This window comes from Schistocerca cancellata, chromosome 6 (assembly GCF_023864275.1).
Source record: "Schistocerca cancellata isolate TAMUIC-IGC-003103 chromosome 6, iqSchCanc2.1, whole genome shotgun sequence".
NCBI lineage: Eukaryota > Metazoa > Arthropoda > Insecta > Orthoptera > Acrididae > Schistocerca > Schistocerca cancellata.
In genome coordinates this window covers 4,206,110-4,221,070 of record NC_064631.1, presented here as the reverse complement: position 1 = coordinate 4,221,070, position 14,961 = coordinate 4,206,110, and the positions used below count along the sequence as shown (strand labels likewise).

The following is a 14,961-nucleotide window of genomic DNA, read 5'->3' as shown; positions in this document are numbered from 1 at the left end:
TTAAGCCTTTTAAACTACTGTAATGGAACGAAAATGCAGTAATTAACTCAGTTTGAGGGAGAATGTGCTAACCAAGTTTGCCAAGAAGACTTTGAAAACGACAAAACACTACGAATCGGCAGGTGATTTCTGAAATACGTCACCGCCTATTGTTGTGTAGGTGTGTTGAGTTCCAAATTTGATTTGTAACCACGAACTTATTCCTTAGTCGTCTCGTCTCGTCTCGTCTCGTCCCGCAGACGTTTGTCGTGCTTGCGCTGTCATATGGACCACGACCCGAGCGGCAGCGAGCGGCAGTCGAGCAAAGTCGGGACAAGTCGGGACGGGGACAGGGACAGGGATAGGAATGGTGCGAATGCACTGCAAACTACGCAGACACCTGGTGTGAGGCGAGGCGAGGCGAGGCGAGGCGAGGCGAGGAAGCCCACATCGCTACCAGTGGGCCCTCCAGCACGACACTGCCACACCCCGCACAGGCCCTCCGCTGAACACCAGGGACAAGATGCGTCCTCCGCTAGTGTCGAAGGCTGCACGCGCCCAGCGAATGACAGGGGGTGCAACGAGCAGCAGTGCGTCTCACACACGCGGCGGTGCGCCCGCCAATTCGGCCGTCACTCTGCTGGGACGCCGGGCGCGCCTCCCCGCGCCGTCCTCGAGGAACTGGCGGTTGCGGAAGGAAGCGCTTTCGTCAAATGCGGCCGAAAACTAACATTTTGTGTGTTGGGAGAAAAGCCGAATGCGAATTCTGCCGTGCTCCTACATTAGATGAGCGCCAACGGCCATACCATGATGAATACACCGGTTCTCGTCCGATCACCGAAGTTAAGCATCATCGGGCCCGGCTAGTACTTGGATGGGTGACCGCCTGGGAAACCCGGGTGCTGTTGGCTCCCTTACTGTTTTTTTTTTGTTATGTCGCCAGCCCAATTTTCAAACTACCTTTCTGTTGTGACAAAGATGCTTCCTTAAGCCTTTTAAACTACTGTAATGGTACGAAAATGCAGTAATTAACTCAGTTTGAGGGAGAATGTGCTAACCAAGTTTGCCAAGAAGACTTTGAAAACGACAAAACACTACGAATCGGCAGGTGATTTCTGAAATACGTCACCGCCTATTGTTGTGTAGGTGTGTTGAGTTCCAAATTTGATTTGTAACCACGAACTTATTCCTTAGTCGTCTCGTCTCGTCTCGTCTCGTCCCGCAGACGTTTGTCGTGCTTGCGCTGTCATATGGACCACGACCCTAGCGGCAGCGAGCGGCAGTCGAGCAAAGTCGGGACAAGTCGGGACGGGGACAGGGACAGGGATAGGAATGGTGCGAATGCACTGCAAACTACGCAGACACCTGGTGTGAGGCGAGGCGAGGCGAGGCGAGGCGAGGCGAGGAAGCCCACATCGCTACCAGTGGGCCCTCCAGCACGACACTGCCACACCCCGCACAGGCCCTCCGCTGAACACCAGGGACAAGATGCGTCCTCCGCTAGTGTCGAAGGCTGCACGCGCCCAGCGAATGACAGGGGGTGCAACGAGCAGCAGTGCGTCTCACACACGCGGCGGTGCGCCCGCCAATTCGGCCGTCACTCTGCTGGGACGCCGGGCGCGCCTCCCCGCGCCGTCCTCGAGGAACTGGCGGTTGCGGAAGGAAGCGCTTTCGTCAAATGCGGCCGAAAACTAACATTTTGTGTGTTGGGAGAAAAGCCGAACGCGAATTCTGCCGTGCTCCTACATTAGATGAGCGCCAACGGCCATACCATGATGAATACACCGGTTCTCGTCCGATCACCGAAGTTAAGCATCATCGGGCCCGGCTAGTACTTGGATGGGTGACCGCCTGGGAAACCCGGGTGCTGTTGGCTCCCTTACTGTTTTTTTTTTTGTTATGTCGCCAGCCCAATTTTCAAACTACCTTTCTGTTGTGTCAAAGATGCTTCCTTAAGCCTTTTAAACTACTGTAATGGTACGAAAATGCAGTAATTAACTCAGTTTGAGGGAGAATGTGCTAACCAAGTTTGCCAAAAAGACTTTGAAAACGACAAAACAGTACGAATCGGCAGGTGATTTCTGAAATACGTCACCGCCTATTGTTGTGTAGGAGTGTAGAGTTCCAAATTTGATTTGTAACCACGAATTTATTCCTTAGTCGTCTCGTCTCGTCTCGTCCCGCAGACGTTTGTCGTGCTTGCGCTGTCATATGGACTACGACCCGAGCGGCAGCGAGCGGCAGTCGAGCAAAGTCGGGACAAGTCGGGACGGGGACAGGGACAGGGATAGGAATGGTGCGAATGCACTGCAAACTTACGCAGACACCTGGTGTGAGGCGAGGCGAGGCGAGGCGAGGCGAGGAAGCCCACATCGCTACCAGTGGGCCCTCCAGCACGACACTGCCACACCCCGCACAGGCCCTCCGCTGAACACCAGGGACAAGATGCGTCCTCCGCTAGTGTCGAAGGCTGCACGCGCCCAGCGAATGACAGGGGGTGCAACGAGCAGCAGTGCGTCTCACACACGCGGCGGTGCGCCCGCCAATTCGGCCGTCACTCTGCTGGGACGCCGGGCGCGCCTCCCCGCGCCGTCCTCGAGGAACTGGCGGTTGCGGAAGGAAGCGCTTTCGTCAAATGCGGCCGAAAACTAACATTTTGTGTGTTGGGAGAAAAGCCGAACGCGAATTCTGCCGTGCTCCTACATTAGATGAGCGCCAACGGCCATACCATGATGAATACACCGGTTCTCGTCCGATCACCGAAGTTAAGCATCATCGGGCCCGGCTAGTACTTGGATGGGTGACCGCCTGGGAAACCCGGGTGCTGTTGGCTCCCTTACTGTTTTTTTTTTTTGTTATGTCGCCAGCCCAATTTTCAAACTACCTTTCTGTTGTGACAAAGATGCTTCCTTAAGCCTTTTAAACTACTGTAATGGAACGAAAATGCAGTAATTAACTCAGTTTGAGGGAGAATGTGCTAACCAAGTTTGCCAAGAAGACTTTGAAAACGACAAAACACTACGAATCGGCAGGTGATTTCTGAAATACGTCACCGGCTATTGTTGTGTAGGTGTGTTGAGTTCCAAATTTGATTTGTAACCACGAACTTATTCCTTAGTCGTCTCGTCTCGTCTCGTCTCGTCCCGCAGACGTTTGTCGTGCTTGCGCTGTCATATGGACCACGACCCGAGCGGCAGCGAGCGGCAGTCGAGCAAAGTCGGGACAAGTCGTGACGGGGACAGGGACAGGGATAGGAATGGTGCGAATGCACTGCAAACTACGCAGACACCTGGTGTGAGGCGAGGCGAGGCGAGGCGAGGCGAGGCGAGGAAGCCCACATCGCTACCAGTGGGCCCTCCAGCACGACACTGCCACACCCCGCACAGGCCCTCCGCTGAACACCAGGGACAAGATGCGTCCTCCGCTAGTGTCGAAGGCTGCACGCGCCCAGCGAATGACAGGGGGTGCAACGAGCAGCAGTGCGTCTCACACACGCGGCGGTGCGCCCGCCAATTCGGCCGTCACTCTGCTGGGACGTCGGGCGCGCCTCCCCGCGCCGTCCTCGAGGAACTGGCGGTTGCGGAAGGAAGCGCTTTCGTAAAATGCGGCCGAAAACTAACATTTTGTGTGTTGGGAGAAAAGCCGAACGCGAATTCTGCCGTGCTCCTACATTAGATGAGCGCCAACGGCCATACCATGATGAATACACCGGTTCTCGTCCGATCACCGAAGTTAAGCATCATCGGGCCCGGCTAGTACTTGGATGGGTGACCGCCTGGGAAACCCGGGTGCTGTTGGCTCCGTTCCTGTTTTTTTTTTGTTATGTCGCCAGCCCAATTTTCAAACTACCTTTCTGTTGTGACAAGGATGCTTCCTTAAGCCTTTTAAACTACTGTAATGGTACGAAAATGCAGTAATTAACTCAGTTTGAGGGAGAATGTGCTAACCAAGTTTGCCAAGAAGACTTTGAAAACGACAAAACAGTACGAATCGGCAGGTGATTTCTGAAATACGTCACCGCCTATTGTTGTGTAGGAGTGTAGAGTTCCAAATTTGATTTGTAAAAACGAATTTATTCCTTAGTCGTCTCGACTCGTCTCGTCTCGTCTCGTCCCGCAGAAGTTTGTCGTGCTTGCGCTGTCATATGGACCACGACCCCAGCGGCAGCGAGCGGCAGTCGAGCAAAGTCGGGACAAGTCGGGACGGGGACAGGGACAGGTATAGGAATGGTGCGAATGCATTGCAAACTACGCAGACACCTGGTGTGAGGCGAGGCGAGGCGTGGCGAGGCGAGGCGAGGAAGCCCACATCGCTACCAGTGGGCCCTCCAGCACGACACTGCCACACCCCGCACAGGCCTTCCGCTGAACACCAGGGACAAGATGCGTCCTCCGCTAGTGTCGAAGGCTGCACGCGCCCAGCGAATGACAGGGGGTGCAACGAGCAGCAGTGCGTCTCACACACGCGGCGGTGCGCCCGCCAATTCGGCCGTCACTCTGCTGGGACGCCGGGCGCGCCTCCCCGCGCCGTCCTCGAGGAACTGGCGGTTGCGGAAGGAAGCGCTTTCGTCAAATGCGGCCGAAAACTAACATTTTGTGTGTTGGGAGAAAAGCCGAACGCGAATTCTGCCGTGCTCCTACATTAGATGAGCGCCAACGGCCATACCATGATGAATACACCGGTTCTCGTCCGATCACCGAAGTTAAGCATCATCGGGCCCGTCTAGTACTTGGATGGGTGACCGCCTGGGAAACCCGGGTGCTGTTGGCTCCCTTCCTGTTTTTTTTTTTTTTGTTATGTCGCCAGCCCAATTTTCAAACTACCTTTCTGTTGTGACAAAGATGCTTCCTTAAGCCTTTTAAACTACTGTAATGGTACGAAAATGCAGTAATTAACTCTGTTTGAGGGAGAATGTGCTAACCAAGTTTGCCAAGAAGACTTTGAAAACGACAAAACAGTACGAATCGGCAGATGATTTCTGAAATACGTCACCGCCTATTGTTGTGTAGGAGTGTAGAGTTCCAAATTTGATTTGTAACCACGAATTTATTCCTTAGTCGTCTCGTCTCGTCTCGTCCCGCAGACGTTTGTCGTGCTTGCGCTGTCATATGGACTACGACCCGAGCGGCAGCGAGCGGCAGTCGAGCAAAGTCGGGACAAGTCGGGACGGGGACAGGGACAGGGATAGGAATGGTGCGAATGCACTGCAAACTTACGCAGACACCTGGTGTGAGGCGAGGCGAGGCGAGGCGAGGCGAGGAAGCCCACATCGCTACCAGTGGGCCCTCCAGCACGACACTGCCACACCCCGCACAGGCCCTCCGCTGAACACCAGGGACAAGATGCGTCCTCCGCTAGTGTCGAAGGCTGCACGCGCCCAGCGAATGACAGGGGGTGCAACGAGCAGCAGTGCGTCTCACACACGCGGCGGTGCGCCCGCCAATTCGGCCGTCACTCTGCTGGGACGCCGGGCGCGCCTCCCCGCGCCGTCCTCGAGGAACTGGCGGTTGCGGAAGGAAGCGCTTTCGTCAAATGCGGCCGAAAACTAACATTTTGTGTGTTGGGAGAAAAGCCGAATGCGAATTCTGCCGTGCTCCTACATTAGATGAGCGCCAACGGCCATACCATGATGAATACACCGGTTCTCGTCCGATCACCGAAGTTAAGCATCATCGGGCCCGTCTAGTACTTGGATGGGTGACCGCCTGGGAAACCCGGGTGCTGTTGGCTCCCTTCCTGTTTTTTTTTTTTTTTTGTTATGTCGCCAGCCCAATTTTCAAACTACCTTTCTGTTGTGACAAAGATGCTTCCTTAAGCCTTTTAAACTACTGTAATGGTACGAAAATGCAGTAATTAACTCTGTTTGAGGGAGAATGTGCTAACCAAGTTTGCCAAGAAGACTTTGAAAACGACAAAACAGTACGAATCGGCAGATGATTTCTGAAATACGTCACCGCCTATTGTTGTGTAGGAGTGTAGAGTTCCAAATTTGATTTGTAACCACGAATTTATTCCTTAGTCGTCTCGTCTCGTCTCGTCTCGTCTCGTCCCGCAGACGTTTGTCGTGCTTGCGCTGTCATATGGACCACGACCCGAGCGGCAGCGAGCGGCAGTCGAGCAAAGTCGGGACAAGTCGGGACGGGGACAGGGACAGGGACAGGAATGGTGCGAATGCACTGCAAACTACGCAGACACCTGGTGTGAGGCGAGGCGAGGCGAGGCGAGGCGAGGCGAGGAAGCCCACATCGCTACCAGTGGGCCCTCCAGCACGACACTGCCACACCCCGCACAGGCCTTCCGCTGAACACCAGGGACAAGATGCGTCCTCCGCTTGTGTCAAAGGCTGCACGCGCCCAGCGAATGACAGGGGGTGCAACGAGCAGCAGTGCGTCTCACACACGCGGCGGTGCGCCCGCCAATTCGGCCGTCACTCTGCTGGGACGCCGGGCGCGCCTTCCCGCGCCGTCCTCGAGGAACTGGCGGTTGCGGAAGGAAGCGCTTTCGTCAAATGCGGCCGAAAACTAACATTTTGTGTGTTGGGAGAAAAGCCGAACGAGAATTCTGCCGTGCTCCTACATTAGATGAGCGCCAACGGCCATACCATGATGAATACACCGGTTCTCGTCCGATCACCGAAGTTAAGCATCATCGGGCCCGTCTAGTACTTGGATGGGTGACCGCCTGGGAAACCCGGGTGCTGTTGGCTCCCTTCCTGTTTTTTTTTTTTGTTATGTCGCCAGCCCAATTTTCAAACTACCTTTCTGTTGTGACAAAGATGCTTCCTTAAGCCTTTTAAACTACTGTAATGGTACGAAAATGCAGTAATTAACTCTGTTTGAGGGATAATGTGCTAACCAAGTTTGCCAAGAAGACTTTGAAAACGACAAAACAGTACGAATCGGCAGATGATTTCTGAAATACGTCACCGCCTATTGTTGTGTAGGAGTGTAGAGTTCCAAATTTGATTTGTAACCACGAATTTATTCCTTAGTCGTCTCGTCTCGTCTCGTCCCGCAGACGTTTGTCGTGCTTGCGCTGTCATATGGACTACGACCCGAGCGGCAGCGAGCGGCAGTCGAGCAAAGTCGGGACAAGTCGGGACGGGGACAGGGACAGGGATAGGAATGGTGCGAATGCACTGCAAACTTACGCAGACACCTGGTGTGAGGCGAGGCGAGGCGAGGCGAGGCGAGGAAGCCCACATCGCTACCAGTGGGCCCTCCAGCACGACACTGCCACACCCCGCACAGGCCCTCCGCTGAACACCAGGGACAAGATGCGTCCTCCGCTAGTGGCGAAGGCTGCACGCGCCCAGCGAATGACAGGGGGTGCAACGAGCAGCAGTGCGTCTCACACACGCGGCGGTGCGCCCGCCAATTCGGCCGTCACTCTGCTGGGACGCCGGGCGCGCCTCCCCGCGCCGTCCTCGAGGAACTGGCGGTTGCGGAAGGAAGCGCTTTCGTCAAATGCGGCCGAAAACTAACATTTTGTGTGTTGGGAGAAAAGCCGAACGCGAATTCTGCCGTGCTCCTACATTAGATGAGCGCCAACGGCCATACCATGATGAATACACCGGTTCTCGTCCGATCACCGAAGTTAAGCATCATCGGGTCCGTCTAGTACTTGGATGGGTGACCGCCTGGGAAACCCGGGTGCTGTTGGCTCCCTTCCTGTTTTTTTTTTTTTTTGTTATGTCGCCAGCCCAATTTTCAAACTACCTTTCTGTTGTGACAAAGATGCTTCCTTAAGCCTTTTAAACTACTGTAATGGTACGAAAATGCAGTAATTAACTCTGTTTGAGGGAGAATGTGCTAACCAAGTTTGCCAAGAAGACTTTGAAAACGACAAAACAGTACGAATCGGCAGATGATTTCTGAAATACGTCACCGCCTATTGTTGTGTAGGAGTGTAGAGTTCCAAATTTGATTTGTAACCACGAATTTATTCCTTAGTCGTCTCGTCTCGTCTCGTCTCGTCTCGTCCCGCAGACGTTTGTCGTGCTTGCGCTGTCATATGGACCACGACCCGAGCGGCAGCGAGCGGCAGTCGAGCAAAGTCGGGACAAGTCGGGACGGGGACAGGGACAGGGACAGGAATGGTGCGAATGCACTGCAAACTACGCAGACACCTGGTGTGAGGCGAGGCGAGGCGAGGCGAGGCGAGGCGAGGCAGCCCACATCGCTACCAGTGGGCCCTCCAGCACGACACTGCCACACCCCGCACAGGCCTTCCGCTGAACACCAGGGACAAGATGCGTCCTCCGCTTGTGTCAAAGGCTGCACGCGCCCAGCGAATGACAGGGGGTGCAACGAGCAGCAGTGCGTCTCACACACGCGGCGGTGCGCCCGCCAATTCGGCCGTCACTCTGCTGGGACGCCGGGCGCGCCTTCCCGCGCCGTCCTCGAGGAACTGGCGGTTGCGGAAGGAAGCGCTTTCGTCAAATGCGGCCGAAAACTAACATTTTGTGTGTTGGGAGAAAAGCCGAACGAGAATTCTGCCGTGCTCCTACATTAGATGAGCGCCAACGGCCATACCATGATGAATACACCGGTTCTCGTCCGATCACCGAAGTTAAGCATCATCGGGCCCGGCTAGTACTTGGATGGGTGACCGCCTGGGAAACCCGGGTGCTGTTGGCTCCCTTCCTGTTTTTTTTTTTTTGTTATGTCGCCAGCCCAATTTTCAAACTACCTTTCTGTTGTGACAAAGATGCTTCCTTAAGCCTTTTAAACTACTGTAATGGTCCGAAAATGCAGTAATTAACTCTGTTTGAGGGAGAATGTGCTAACCAAGTTTGCCAAGAAGACTTTGAAAACGACAAAACAGTACGAATCGGCAGATGATTTCTGAAATACGTCACCGCCTATTGTTGTGTAGGAGTGTAGAGTTCCAAATTTGATTTGTAACCACGAATTTATTCCTTAGTCGTCTCGTCTCGTCTCGTCCCGCAGACGTTTGTCGTGCTTGCGCTGTCATATGGACTACGACCCGAGCGGCAGCGAGCGGCAGTCGAGCAAAGTCGGGACAAGTCGGGACGGGGACAGGGACAGGGATAGGAATGGTGCGAATGCACTGCAAACTTACGCAGACACCTGGTGTGAGGCGAGGCGAGGCGAGGCGAGGCGAGGAAGCCCACATCGCTACCAGTGGGCCCTCCAGCACGACACTGCCACACCCCGCACAGGCCCTCCGCTGAACACCAGGGACAAGATGCGTCCTCCGCTAGTGTCGAAGGCTGCACGCGCCCAGCGAATGACAGGGGGTGCAACGAGCAGCAGTGCGTCTCACACACGCGGCGGTGCGCCCGCCAATTCGGCCGTCACTCTGCTGGGACGCCGGGCGCGCCTCCCCGCGCCGTCCTCGAGGAACTGGCGGTTGCGGAAGGAAGCGCTTTCGTCAAATGCGGCCGAAAACTAACATTTTGTGTGTTGGGAGAAAAGCCGAACGCGAATTCTGCCGTGCTCCTACATTAGATGAGCGCCAACGGCCATACCATGATGAATACACCGGTTCTCGTCCGATCACAGAAGTTAAGCATCATCGGGCCCGTCTAGTACTTGGATGGGTGACCGCCTGGGAAACCCGGGTGCTGTTGGCTCCCTTCCTGTTTTTTTTTTTTTTTTGTTATGTCGCCAGCCCAATTTTCAAACTACCTTTCTGTTGTGACAAAGATGCTTCCTTAAGCCTTTTAAACTACTGTAATGGTACGAAAATGCAGTAATTAACTCTGTTTGAGGGAGAATGTGCTAACCAAGTTTGCCAAGAAGACTTTGAAAACGACAAAACAGTACGAATCGGCAGATGATTTCTGAAATACGTCACCGCCTATTGTTGTGTAGGAGTGTAGAGTTCCAAATTTGATTTGTAACCACGAATTTATTCCTTAGTCGTCTCGTCTCGTCTCGTCTCGTCTCGTCCCGCAGACGTTTGTCGTGCTTGCGCTGTCATATGGACCACGACCCGAGCGGCAGCGAGCGGCAGTCGAGCAAAGTCGGGACAAGTCGGGACGGGGACAGGGACAGGGACAGGAATGGTGCGAATGCACTGCAAACTACGCAGACACCTGGTGTGAGGCGAGGCGAGGCGAGGCGAGGCGAGGCAGCCCACATCGCTACCAGTGGGCCCTCCAGCACGACACTGCCACACCCCGCACAGGCCTTCCGCTGAACACCAGGGACAAGATGCGTCCTCCGCTTGTGTCAAAGGCTGCACGCGCCCAGCGAATGACAGGGGGTGCAACGAGCAGCAGTGCGTCTCACACACGCGGCGGTGCGCCCGCCAATTCGGCCGTCACTCTGCTGGGACGCCGGGCGCGCCTTCCCGCGCCGTCCTCGAGGAACTGGCGGTTGCGGAAGGAAGCGCTTTCATCAAATGCGGCCGAAAACTAACATTTTGTGTGTTGGGAGAAAAGCCGAACGAGAATTCTGCCGTGCTCCTACATTAGATGAGCGCCAACGGCCATACCATGATGAATACACCGGTTCTCGTCCGATCACCGAAGTTAAGCATCATCGGGCCCGGCTAGTACTTGGATGGGTGACCGCCTGGGAAACCCGGGTGCTGTTGGCTCCCTTCCTGTTTTTTTTTTTTGTTATGTCGCCAGCCCAATTTTCAAACTACCTTTCTGTTGTGACAAAGATGCTTCCTTAAGCCTTTTAAACTACTGTAATGGTACGAAAATGCAGTAATTAACTCTGTTTGAGGGAGAATGTGCTAACCAAGTTTGCCAAGAAGACTTTGAAAACGACAAAACAGTACGAATCGGCAGATGATTTCTGAAATACGTCACCGCCTATTGTTGTGTAGGAGTGTAGAGTTCCAAATTTGATTTGTAACCACGAATTTATTCCTTAGTCGTCTCGTCTCGTCTCGTCCCGCAGACGTTTGTCGTGCTTGCGCTGTCATATGGACCACGACCCGAGCGGCAGCGAGCGGCAGTCGAGCAAAGTCGGGACAAGTCGGGACGGGGACAGGGACAGGGACAGGAATGGTGCGAATGCACTGCAAACTACGCAGACACCTGGTGTGAGGCGAGGCGAGGCGAGGCGAGGCGAGGCAGCCCACATCGCTACCAGTGGGCCCTCCAGCACGACACTGCCACACCCCGCACAGGCCTTCCGCTGAACACCAGGGACAAGATGCGTCCTCCGCTTGTGTCAAAGGCTGCACGCGCCCAGCGAATGACAGGGGGTGCAACGAGCAGCAGTGCGTCTCACACACGCGGCGGTGCGCCCGCCAATTCGGCCGTCACTCTGCTGGGACGCCGGGCGCGCCTTCCCGCGCCGTCCTCGAGGAACTGGCGGTTGCGGAAGGAAGCGCTTTCATCAAATGCGGCCGAAAACTAACATTTTGTGTGTTGGGAGAAAAGCCGAACGAGAATTCTGCCGTGCTCCTACATTAGATGAGCGCCAACGGCCATACCATGATGAATACACCGGTTCTCGTCCGATCACCGAAGTTAAGCATCATCGGGCCCGGCTAGTACTTGGATGGGTGACCGCCTGGGAAACCCGGGTGCTGTTGGCTCCCTTCCTGTTTTTTTTTTTTTGTTATGTCGCCAGCCCAATTTTCAAACTACCTTTCTGTTGTGACAAAGATGCTTCCTTAAGCCTTTTAAACTACTGTAATGGTACGAAAATGCAGTAATTAACTCTGTTTGAGGGAGAATGTGCTAACCAAGTTTGCCAAGAAGACTTTGAAAACGACAAAACAGTACGAATCGGCAGATGATTTCTGAAATACGTCACCGCCTATTGTTGTGTAGGAGTGTAGAGTTCCAAATTTGATTTGTAACCACGAATTTATTCCTTAGTCGTCTCGTCTCGTCTCGTCCCGCAGACGTTTGTCGTGCTTGCGCTGTCATATGGACTACGACCCGAGCGGCAGCGAGCGGCAGTCGAGCAAAGTCGGGACAAGTCGGGACGGGGACAGGGACAGGGATAGGAATGGTGCGAATGCACTGCAAACTTACGCAGACACCTGGTGTGAGGCGAGGCGAGGCGAGGCGAGGCGAGGAAGCCCACATCGCTACCAGTGGGCCCTCCAGCACGACACTGCCACACCCCGCACAGGCCCTCCGCTGAACACCAGGGACAAGATGCGTCCTCCGCTAGTGTCGAAGGCTGCACGCGCCCAGCGAATGACAGGGGGTGCAACGAGCAGCAGTGCGTCTCACACACGCGGCGGTGCGCCCGCCAATTCGGCCGTCACTCTGCTGGGACGCCGGGCGCGCCTCCCCGCGCCGTCCTCGAGGAACTGGCGGTTGCGGAAGGAAGCGCTTTCGTCAAATGCGGCCGAAAACTAACATTTTGTGTGTTGGGAGAAAAGCCGAACGCGAATTCTGCCGTGCTCCTACATTAGATGAGCGCCAACGGCCATACCATGATGAATACACCGGTTCTCGTCCGATCACCGAAGTTAAGCATCATCGGGTCCGTCTAGTACTTGGGTGGGTGACCGCCTGGGAAACCCGGGTGCTGTTGGCTCCCTTCCTGTTTTTTTTTTTTTTTGTTATGTCGCCAGCCCAATTTCCAAACTACCTTTCTGTTGTGACAAAGATGCTTCCTTAAGCCTTTTAAACTACTGTAATGGTACGAAAATGCAGTAATTAACTCTGTTTGAGGGAGAATGTGCTAACCAAGTTTGCCAAGAAGACTTTGAAAACGACAAAACAGTACGAATCGGCAGATGATTTCTGAAATACGTCACCGCCTATTGTTGTGTAGGAGTGTAGAGTTCCAAATTTGATTTGTAACCACGAATTTATTCCTTAGTCGTCTCGTCTCGTCTCGTCTCGTCTCGTCCCGCAGACGTTTGTCGTGCTTGCGCTGTCATATGGACCACGACCCGAGCGGCAGCGAGCGGCAGTCGAGCAAAGTCGGGACAAGTCGGGACGGGGACAGGGACAGGGACAGGAATGGTGCGAATGCACTGCAAACTACGCAGACACCTGGTGTGAGGCGAGGCGAGGCGAGGCGAGGCGAGGCGAGGAAGCCCACATCGCTACCAGTGGGCCCTCCAGCACGACACTGCCACACCCCGCACAGGCCTTCCGCTGAACACCAGGGACAAGATGCGTCCTCCGCTTGTGTCAAAGGCTGCACGCGCCCAGCGAATGACAGGGGGTGCAACGAGCAGCAGTGCGTCTCACACACGCGGCGGTGCGCCCGCCAATTCGGCCGTCACTCTGCTGGGACGCCGGGCGCGCCTTCCCGCGCCGTCCTCGAGGAACTGGCGGTTGCGGAAGGAAGCGCTTTCGTCAAATGCGGCCGAAAACTAACATTTTGTGTGTTGGGAGAAAAGCCGAACGAGAATTCTGCCGTGCTCCTACATTAGATGAGCGCCAACGGCCATACCATGATGAATACACCGGTTCTCGTCCGATCACCGAAGTTAAGCATCATCGGGCCCGTCTAGTACTTGGATGGGTGACCGCCTGGGAAACCCGGGTGCTGTTGGCTCCCTTCCTGTTTTTTTTTTTTGTTATGTCGCCAGCCCAATTTTCAAACTACCTTTCTGTTGTGACAAAGATGCTTCCTTAAGCCTTTTAAACTACTGTAATGGTACGAAAATGCAGTAATTAACTCTGTTTGAGGGAGAATGTGCTAACCAAGTTTGCCAAGAAGACTTTGAAAACGACAAAACAGTACGAATCGGCAGATGATTTCTGAAATACGTCACCGCCTATTGTTGTGTAGGAGTGTAGAGTTCCAAATTTGATTTGTAACCACGAATTTATTCCTTAGTCGTCTCGTCTCGTCTCGTCCCGCAGACGTTTGTCGTGCTTGCGCTGTCATATGGACTACGACCCGAGCGGCAGCGAGCGGCAGTCGAGCAAAGTCGGGACAAGTCGGGACGGGGACAGGGACAGGGATAGGAATGGTGCGAATGCACTGCAAACTTACGCAGACACCTGGTGTGAGGCGAGGCGAGGCGAGGCGAGGCGAGGAAGCCCACATCGCTACCAGTGGGCCCTCCAGCACGACACTGCCACACCCCGCACAGGCCCTCCGCTGAACACCAGGGACAAGATGCGTCCTCCGCTAGTGTCGAAGGCTGCACGCGCCCAGCGAATGACAGGGGGTGCAACGAGCAGCAGTGCGTCTCACACACGCGGCGGTGCGCCCGCCAATTCGGCCGTCACTCTGCTGGGACGCCGGGCGCGCCTCCCCGCGCCGTCCTCGAGGAACTGGCGGTTGCGGAAGGAAGCGCTTTCGTCAAATGCGGCCGAAAACTAACATTTTGTGTGTTGGGAGAAAAGCCGAACGCGAATTCTGCCGTGCTCCTACATTAGATGAGCGCCAACGGCCATACCATGATGAATACACCGGTTCTCGTCCGATCACAGAAGTTAAGCATCATCGGGCCCGTCTAGTACTTGGATGGGTGACCGCCTGGGAAACCCGGGTGCTGTTGGCTCCCTTCCTGTTTTTTTTTTTTTTTTGTTATGTCGCCAGCCCAATTTTCAAACTACCTTTCTGTTGTGACAAAGATGCTTCCTTAAGCCTTTTAAACTACTGTAATGGTACGAAAATGCAGTAATTAACTCTGTTTGAGGGAGAATGTGCTAACCAAGTTTGCCAAGAAGACTTTGAAAACGACAAAACAGTACGAATCGGCAGATGATTTCTGAAATACGTCACCGCCTATTGTTGTGTAGGAGTGTAGAGTTCCAAATTTGATTTGTAACCACGAATTTATTCCTTAGTCGTCTCGTCTCGTCTCGTCTCGTCTCGTCCCGCAGACGTTTGTCGTGCTTGCGCTGTCATATGGACCACGACCCGAGCGGCAGCGAGCGGCAGTCGAGCAAAGTCGGGACAAGTCGGGACGGGGACAGGGACAGGGACAGGAATGGTGCGAATGCACTGCAAACTACGCAGACACCTGGTGTGAGGCGAGGCGAGGCGAGGCGAGGCGAGGCAGCCCACATCGCTACCAGTGGGCCCTCCAGCACGACACTGCCACACCCCGCACAGGCCTTCC

The 14,961-nt window shown here is 54.6% G+C and overlaps 15 non-coding genes across 15 annotated transcripts; all 15 read left to right on the top strand.

Moving 5' to 3' along the window:
* The first annotated feature begins 771 nt into the window (after positions 1-771).
* On the top strand, positions 772-890 carry LOC126090217 (5S ribosomal RNA). Its single transcript, XR_007521077.1, has one exon. It is a non-coding gene; the product is annotated as a 5S ribosomal RNA (ribosomal RNA).
* An 846-nt stretch (positions 891-1,736) lies between these two features.
* LOC126090216 (5S ribosomal RNA) lies at positions 1,737-1,855 on the top strand. The gene has a single exon (XR_007521076.1). It is a non-coding gene; the product is annotated as a 5S ribosomal RNA (ribosomal RNA).
* Positions 1,856-2,693: 838 nt separating this feature from the next.
* Positions 2,694-2,812, top strand: LOC126090215 (5S ribosomal RNA). The gene has a single exon (XR_007521075.1). It is a non-coding gene; the product is annotated as a 5S ribosomal RNA (ribosomal RNA).
* Positions 2,813-3,660: 848 nt separating this feature from the next.
* On the top strand, positions 3,661-3,779 carry LOC126090214 (5S ribosomal RNA). The gene has a single exon (XR_007521074.1). It is a non-coding gene; the product is annotated as a 5S ribosomal RNA (ribosomal RNA).
* An 851-nt stretch (positions 3,780-4,630) lies between these two features.
* Positions 4,631-4,749, top strand: LOC126089089 (5S ribosomal RNA). Its single transcript, XR_007520431.1, has one exon. It is a non-coding gene; the product is annotated as a 5S ribosomal RNA (ribosomal RNA).
* Positions 4,750-5,590: 841 nt separating this feature from the next.
* Positions 5,591-5,709, top strand: LOC126089088 (5S ribosomal RNA). Its single transcript, XR_007520430.1, has one exon. It is a non-coding gene; the product is annotated as a 5S ribosomal RNA (ribosomal RNA).
* An 857-nt stretch (positions 5,710-6,566) lies between these two features.
* On the top strand, positions 6,567-6,685 carry LOC126089087 (5S ribosomal RNA). The gene has a single exon (XR_007520429.1). It is a non-coding gene; the product is annotated as a 5S ribosomal RNA (ribosomal RNA).
* An 839-nt stretch (positions 6,686-7,524) lies between these two features.
* On the top strand, positions 7,525-7,643 carry LOC126089382 (5S ribosomal RNA). The gene has a single exon (XR_007520709.1). It is a non-coding gene; the product is annotated as a 5S ribosomal RNA (ribosomal RNA).
* An 856-nt stretch (positions 7,644-8,499) lies between these two features.
* Positions 8,500-8,618, top strand: LOC126090213 (5S ribosomal RNA). The gene has a single exon (XR_007521073.1). It is a non-coding gene; the product is annotated as a 5S ribosomal RNA (ribosomal RNA).
* An 840-nt stretch (positions 8,619-9,458) lies between these two features.
* LOC126089399 (5S ribosomal RNA) lies at positions 9,459-9,577 on the top strand. The gene has a single exon (XR_007520726.1). It is a non-coding gene; the product is annotated as a 5S ribosomal RNA (ribosomal RNA).
* Positions 9,578-10,429: 852 nt separating this feature from the next.
* On the top strand, positions 10,430-10,548 carry LOC126090212 (5S ribosomal RNA). Its single transcript, XR_007521072.1, has one exon. It is a non-coding gene; the product is annotated as a 5S ribosomal RNA (ribosomal RNA).
* Positions 10,549-11,386: 838 nt separating this feature from the next.
* On the top strand, positions 11,387-11,505 carry LOC126090211 (5S ribosomal RNA). Its single transcript, XR_007521071.1, has one exon. It is a non-coding gene; the product is annotated as a 5S ribosomal RNA (ribosomal RNA).
* Positions 11,506-12,345: 840 nt separating this feature from the next.
* On the top strand, positions 12,346-12,464 carry LOC126089389 (5S ribosomal RNA). The gene has a single exon (XR_007520716.1). It is a non-coding gene; the product is annotated as a 5S ribosomal RNA (ribosomal RNA).
* Positions 12,465-13,320: 856 nt separating this feature from the next.
* On the top strand, positions 13,321-13,439 carry LOC126089085 (5S ribosomal RNA). The gene has a single exon (XR_007520428.1). It is a non-coding gene; the product is annotated as a 5S ribosomal RNA (ribosomal RNA).
* An 839-nt stretch (positions 13,440-14,278) lies between these two features.
* On the top strand, positions 14,279-14,397 carry LOC126089398 (5S ribosomal RNA). The gene has a single exon (XR_007520725.1). It is a non-coding gene; the product is annotated as a 5S ribosomal RNA (ribosomal RNA).
* The last annotated feature ends 564 nt before the right edge of the window (positions 14,398-14,961 follow it).